Here is an 8,179-nt window from a genome sequence, read left to right as displayed (position 1 = left end):
GCTATATCACTCCGCGCAGGCGACTCACCACCGCCACTGCACTTTATGTGTTATCATGCGGCGGTGGAAGAAAATAGACCCCATTCGATGTGATGCCATTCGCTCAATCTGATGACGTAACTGATGTTTATCGAGATGAAATCGCAGAACTGTTTATTTATTTATTTATTTTTTATTTATTTATTTTTTACATGAAATTTATGGAGTTGTGTGTTTTTTGTTTTTTTTAAGCTCGTATAAATGTATTTCTTGGTAGTACCTTGAAATATGAATATGTGTTGGTAGATGACATTTATTCGAAAACTAATCAGAATCAGAATCAGCTTTATTGCCAAGTATGCTTACACATACAAGGAATTAGTATTGGTGACAGGAGCTTCCAATGTACAACAATACAAAAACAATACAAAAACAGCAGCAACACATAGATAATAATAATTATAATAAAAAAAGAAGTTATACACATACGTACGTACGTACATACACACACAGACACACACATACATACATACACACATACGTAGTGCAATCTAATACAAATCTGTTATCTGTTATGTACAGTGCAAATGTTTTTCGTTTTTTTCAGAGGAATGAAATGGCAGAAGAGGTTGGATGTGTTGGATAAATATAAAAAAAGACTAAACTGTGTATTGCACATAGTTATTGCTCAGTGGGGCAATTTATCTGTTCATGAGATGGATAGCCTGAGAGAAAAACCTGTGCCTGATGGTTCTGGTGCTCAGAGCTCTGAAGCGTCGGCCAGAAGGCAACAGTTCAAAAAGGTAATGGGCAGGGTGAGTGGGATCCAGAGTGATTTTTCCAGCCTTTTTCCTCACTCTGGAAGTGTATAGTTCTTGAAGGGGGGGCAGGGGGCAACCAATAATCCTCTCAGCAGTCCGAATTGACCTTTGTAGTCTTCTGATGTCTGATTTCATAGCTGAATCAAACCAGACAGTTATTGAAGTGCAGAGAAGAGACTCAATGACTGCTGAGTAAAACTGTATCAGCAGCACCTGTGGCAGGTTGAATTTCCTCAGCTGGTGAAGGAAGTACAACCTCTGCTCGGCCTTTTTCACAATGGAGTCAATGTGGGACTCCCACTTCAGGTCCTGTGAGATGGTAGTGCCCAGGAACCTGAATGACTCCACTGCTGCCACAGTGCTGTTTAGAATGGTGAGGGGGGTCAGTGTTGGGGTGTTCCTCCTAAAGTCCACAATCATTTCCACCTTTTTGAGCGTGTTCAGCTCAAGGTTGTTTTGACTGCACCAGACAGCCAGCTGTTTAACCTCCCTTCTGTATGCAGACTCATCGTCATCTCGGATGAGGCCGATTACAGTTGTGTCATCTGCAAACTTCAGGAGCTTGACAGAGGGGTCCTTGGCGATGCAGTCATTGGTGTAGAGGGAGAAGAGTATTGGGGAGAGCACACATCCCTGGGGGGCACCAGTGCTGATTGTACAGGTGCTGGAAGTGAGTTTCCCCTGTCTCACAAGCTGCTGCCTGTCTGTCAGAAAGCTGGTAATCCACTGACAGATAGACATGGGAACAGAGAGTTGGTGTAATTTATTCTGGAGTACAGCTGGGATGAAGGTGTTGAAAGCCGAACTGAAGTCCACAAAAAGTATCCTTGCATATGACCCTGGTCTGTCCAGATGTTGCAGGATACGATGCAATCCCATGTTGACTGCATCCTCCGCAGACCTGTTTGCTTGATAAACAAATTGAAGGGGATCAAGAAAGGGTCCAGTGATGTTCTTCAGGTGGGTCAACACCAGTCTCTCATATGATTTCATGAACACAGACGTTAGGGCGACATGTCTGTAGTCATTAAGTCCTGTGATTTTTGGGGGTTTTTTTGGGACAGGAATAATGATTGAGTGTTTGAAGCAGCATGGGACTTCACACTGCTCCAGTGATCTGTTGAAGATCTGTGTGAAGATGGGGGCCAGCTGGTTAGCACAGGATCGAAGGCACGCTGGTGAGACGCCATCTGGGCCTGGAGCTTTCCTCATCTTTTGTTTCCGAAAGACGCGGCTCACGTCATCTTCACAGATCTTAAGTGCAGGTTGAGTAGCAGGAGGGGGGAGGAGGGGGGTTGCAGGAGGTGTTGGTGTTTGTGTGAAGTGAAGGTCAGAGTGGGTGTGGGGTGTGAGATTGGGCCTTTCAAATCTGCAGTAGAACACATTCAGGTCGTCAGCCAGTTGTTGGTCCACCACAGGGTTGGGGGCAGGAGTCCTGTAATTTGTGAGTTATTTCATGCCACTCCACACTGATGCAGGGTCGTTAGCTGAAAACTTGTTTTTCAGCTTCTCAGAGTATCTTCTTTTAGCCACTCTGATTCCCTTATTCAGTGTGTTCCTGGCCTGATTGTACAAGACTTTATCCCCACACCTGTAAGCATCCTCTTTGGCCTGACGAAGCTGCCTGAGTTCTGCTGTAAACCATGATTTGTCGTTGTTGAACTTTAAATAAGTCCTAGCAGGAATGCACATATCCTCACAGAAACTGATATATGATGTAACAGTATCTGTGAGCTCGTCCAGGTCTGTGGCTTCAGCCTCAAAAACACTTCAATCCATGCAATCAAAGCAGGCTTGTAGTTCCCGTTCTGCTACATTGGTCAGAGAGTCCCAAAGCTGCTCTAGGCACAGAGCGATATGCATCCTTTAATGTTGTGTAGCAATGATCCAGTATGCTCCTATCTCTGGTGGGGCATGTAATGTGCTGTTTGTATTTGGGCAGTTCACGTGTGAGATTTGCTTTGTTAAAATCCCCAAGAATAATAATAACTGAGTCCGGGTATTGTTGTTCTGTGTCAGTGATCTGATCAGCCAGCTGTTGCAGCGCTGTGTTCACACACGCGTTTGGTGCGTTATACACACTCACCAGAATAAACGAGGAAAACTCCTGCGGCGAGTAGAAAGGCTTACAGTTAAGGAGCGCTTCCAAATTAGGACAGCACATCCTCTTTAACGTTGTTACATCTGTACACCAACTTTCATTGATGTAAAAGCTTGTTCCACCGCCTCTCGTTTTCCCTGTTAACTCCACGATGCGATCCGCTCTGAACAGCTGAAAGCCCGGCAGATGTAACGCGCTGTCCGGAATGGCTTCACTCAGCCAGGTTTCTGTGAAGCACAAGGCAGCAGAGGTTGAAAAGTCTTTGTTTGTGCAGGTGAGGAGATGTAGTTCATCTGGTTTGTTAGGAAGAGAGCGGAGATTCGCAAGATGAATGCTCGGCAGCATTGTTCGAAAGCCCCGCTGACGGAGTTTGACCAGCGCACCGGCTCGTCTCCCTCGCCTGCGTCTCCTGAACAACAAAGACGCGCCTCCAACTAAAATGTCTAGCAAAATGTCTCAATATTCAAAAACTGGGAAAAGACTGTCTGGTATAAGCTGTCGAATGTTCAGCAGTTCATCTCTGGTAAAACTGACTGGAAAAAGATGACTAAACACAGGACAAACAAACAAAAACAACAAAACAATAGGAGCGCTCCACACTGAGGCTGCCATCCGCGGCGCAATCATGATGTCAAATATCATGTATTGTTTATATAGAAGTAAAGTTAAAAGAATATTCCGGGTTCAATACAAGTTAAGCTCAATCGACAGCATTTGTTGAATAATGTTGATTACCACAAAAAAACATTTATTTCGACTCATCCCTCCTTTTCTTTAAAAATAAATAAATAAATAAGCAAAAATCTGGGTTACATTGAGGCACTTACAATGGAAGTGAATGGGTGCCAGTCCGTAAATGTTAAAATACTCACTGTTCCAAAAGTATAGCCACGAGATATACGTTTTAACATGGTTTAAGTGCGATAAAATTGCTTACTAACCTTTTTTGTGTACAGTTATATCAAATTTGGCAACTTCTTGGCCATGACGACGTAACGTCGTCGGTGACAAGTAACGAACAGTAGTCTACTGCAAAAACAATGATTTAGACAACTTTACAGCTCAAATAATACATGAGTTTAAGTGATTTATACAATTATAAGCTTCACATTTTTTACTTTAAACCCTCCAAAAATTGGCCCCATTGTCTTCCATTGCAAGTGCCACACTGTAACCTCGATTGTTTTTTTTTTAAAGAAAATGAGGGATGAGTTGATTTTACTTTTATATAAGAGTCATGTTATAGCCCAAGTGATGGATATGAATGTGTAGGTACAGAACATTTATATAAAAATGAAAATATTATGTGTATATAGAAGTAAAATTAAGATATTGATTGTACTTTCATTAATGAGTCAAGTCCCAGTGATGGAGCTGACCTTCTACAAGACTGTGCACCACCACAAGTTTGGACACACTTAATAGAATTGATGTTTTTCATGACCTTAAAAACCTTTTGATCTAAAGGCTTGTGTTTAATTCTTGAAAGTAGTTTTGTGGGCAAATAAAAATTGTTCTTTCATATGAATTTCTTTACAAAACTAAGATTTGTAGTATTATAATTAGTAATACTACTACCACTAATAATTATTATTATTTATAGCCAGTATTATTATTTGTGAGTCAACAGCAGAATAAAGTCCCAAAAGTTGTCCCAAATGCGTGTTCATGAACATTTTGGAAGCTGAGTATAAAAGAAAATCTCAAAACCAAACTTTACCACACTGTGCAATCGGTACGGTATTAATGTGTAGATTAAAGCTCCATATTCAGTTTAATAAGGGCTGGTGTCTAGTATCAGGTCTTGATGTGCAATTCTACCCTCAACCCCTACATACCCCTCCATTTTAATTTTTTTTAAGACTTTCTGAACATATATCAGATCAGATTTTCTCCCCACTTTGGAATGCCCAATTCCCACTACTCATGCTACTCTCCGTGATCCACACACAACTTACCACGCACCCAACTGAGAGCAAGAACCATTAATCGCGAACAGGAGGAGGTTACCCCATGTGACTCTACCCTCCTTAGCAACTGGGCCAATTTAGTTGCTTAGGAGACCTGGCTAGAGTCACTCAGCACACCCTGGTTTCGAACTCGCGACTCCAGGGGAGGTAGTCGGTGTCAATACTCAATGAGATACCCAGGCCCAAGAATGACATTTTGTAAATATTTAAAGACAAGAAGAATTAGAGGGATCAATAAATTATGAACAGTTTACTGCCTTTGCCTGATTAATATGTAATCATGTTATAAAAACTGTAATCTGACTGTAATCTGATTATGAGTATATTAAAGTAATTTGATCCAATTACAAGTACTTTTGATTACATATTCAGATTACATGTAATCAGTTACTAACCAGCACTGTTTACTGCCAAATATTTGCCAGCATACAGCTCCTTCAATACAGTTTATAAAGTATCCCAGGTTGCATCTCATGGTGTTGGTTGAGAGAATGCCCAGTGTGTGCAGAGCTGTAATCTAGTTTAAAGAATGTAATACAGTAAAATATTTTATTTCTTCATTTAGTAGCCTAATGTCCATTGATCCATTCGTATACAGTATATGTTCACTATTATCCTAAAATGTGGAAAATAGCAATAATAAAGAATACAGAGCGTGTCCAGACTTTTGACTAGTTTTGGCAATCCTTTCCCAAGCTTAGAACATGAGCTCTTATGGGTTACTTTGGTTATTCAAAGCAACCTTCCTGCACTGTAACTGCTACCCCAATGATTCACCACTGACTTCATTGTGTCTTTCACCGATGTCATGACTGATCATGTGGCAAATGATGATGACACATCTGAACCATGACATATTTATATTTACAGACTAGTCACTGGGGAGGCACACCCATAGCCTAAGGTTTTGTTATCTCAGCTCCTATTTAACAAAGCGAAGGATCTTTATTCTAATCACCTGGCTGTGTCACTTCTCTAAATCCAACACACAATTTAAGATAAAGAACAATTACTCTTAAACTGGTTGCACTATTTGGATCTAAGCATTACAGTAAAACTGGTAGAAGAGGATAAAAAATATAAAACAAAACGACCAAATTAATGTAATTATGCTCACAGTGAAACACCCATCGTTTTTTTGAAAATTTAATTTAAGCTTAAAAAGCTGAATGTGCAATAAATCTTTCAAGAATCCACAAGAGGGTGGCTCCACACTGTTGAATTAATGCACTTCCTGCTTTTCTTCAAAGTGGGATAATAGTAGTTCATTTACTCTCTCGTGTTTCTGTATAGTGCTCGACATGTAGAAATGTAATGATAATATATCTGGATGCTTTAAACCTAACAGAAAGACCGGATTAACACGGTCAATGGAGGATTCTAGAATGTTCAAGCGATTAATGAAATCAGTCAGTGAAGTGTCGGTGTGTCCAGAATGCAATTGCTCCCTCTACTGGTCACAGTTTCTGCGCCGTGCCAATCTATAATACAAATCTACATTTGTGTAAGATAACCAGTGTTGGGTAAATTACTCTAAAAAAGTAATTAATTACTAACTACCAATTACATATTCTACAGTGTAATTAATTACAAATTACTTTCTAAAACACCAGTCAACCTCGACCAGATTAAAAATACAAGGATAGAAATTAAATTGTTCTTTCAATTCTTTCAAATAAATGATATAAAATCAAATAAATTATTCATGAACTGGCCAAAGAATTTAAGGGGGCAGCGTTAAATTAGAAAACATATATTTTAACATTAGATATTAAAATTCGATTTTAAATTCACTGTTGTTTTATATAGAATTGTTCTATAATCTATACAGTATTTAACACAATTACATCAGAAGTAACTGTAATTAAATTACTGAAAAATTAAGAGTAAACCCTTACATTACGTTTTCAATGAAAATGAATTTGATTACAGTAATTAATTACTTAGCATTACACCCAACACTGAAGATAAGGTATAGTGGAAGTAGTATTTAAATTAATATAAAGAAGGATATATGTGTTTCAAGAACAACTGAGTCAGAGCTGATCTTAGTAGGCTATAATAATAATAATAAAAAAATCTGAGTCAGGTCCAATTTCGCAAATGCTTGTTTTCTCTGGTTTTATATGTCGGTCTCAGAACAATGTCCTAAACTGAAGAATTAAAAATTCCAAACAAAAACACCAAAAACATATTATTTTTGTAATATAGTGTGAACACAATAAAAACACACCACACAATAAAACTCTTTTTTTTATTTTTTTAAAGATGTACGCATTTCATTTCAACAAAATTCCATCAAATTACATTGAATAATCTTTCACAAAATAAAAATGTAAAACCCTAAATATTTTAAGATTTATTAATTCAATTTTGTTAAAAATTACATAATTCAATTTGATGGGATTTTTGTTATGAAATTGGAATGTGTAAATCTGAGAAATAGGCTAAAATATATAGGCTATATTTTTTGAGTGAATGGTATTATGAAGTTACATTATGAAGTTAGGTTTTAACCATTTTGTGAACGTTTTTGTGCTTCGTAATTCTTTCCTGTTTAAATTTGGCTGAAAAGCCATTAATAGCCTATATTAGGAAGGTTATTATGGCATAACTTGCATTACAGGTAGCCTGCCTATAACGGAAGGTTTTCCATTATAACAACTTACTCAAAATAGGTCAACGTGTTAAATTAACTGTATCTGTAAAAACGTTCAATTGTTGTTGTTGTTGTTGTTGTTGTTGTTTTTGTGTGTGTGTGTGTGTGTGTGTGTGCAAGACTTTAAAGGGATAGTTCACTTAAAAATAATTTACTCTCATCATTTACTCACCCTCATGATATCCCAGATGTGTTTGACTTTCTTTCTTCTGCAGAACACAAATAAAGATTTTTAGAAGAATATTTCAGCTCTGTAGGTTCATACAATGCAAGTGAATGGTGACCAAAACTGTGAAGCTCCAAAAAGCACATTAAGGCAGCATTAAAGTAATACATTCGTCTTCAGTGGTTAAATCCATGTCTTCTGAAGTGATATGATAAGTGTGGGTGAGAAACAGATCAATATTTAAGTCCTTTTTTTTACTATAAATCTCCACTTTCAAACAGCCCTCTAAGCACTCTCTTCTCTCCTAAGAGTTCGTCTTCTTTTGTTTTTACATCACATTCTTCATGCATATCGCCACCTACTGGTCGTGGAGGAGAATTTATAGTAAAAAAAGGCTTAAATATTGATCTGTTTCTCAACCACACCTATCATATCGCTTCTGAACACATAGATTTAACCACTGGATGGATTACTTTAATGCTG

This window comes from Myxocyprinus asiaticus, chromosome 5 (assembly GCF_019703515.2).
Source record: "Myxocyprinus asiaticus isolate MX2 ecotype Aquarium Trade chromosome 5, UBuf_Myxa_2, whole genome shotgun sequence".
NCBI lineage: Eukaryota > Metazoa > Chordata > Actinopteri > Cypriniformes > Catostomidae > Myxocyprinus > Myxocyprinus asiaticus.
This window is presented reverse-complemented; position numbering follows the sequence as displayed.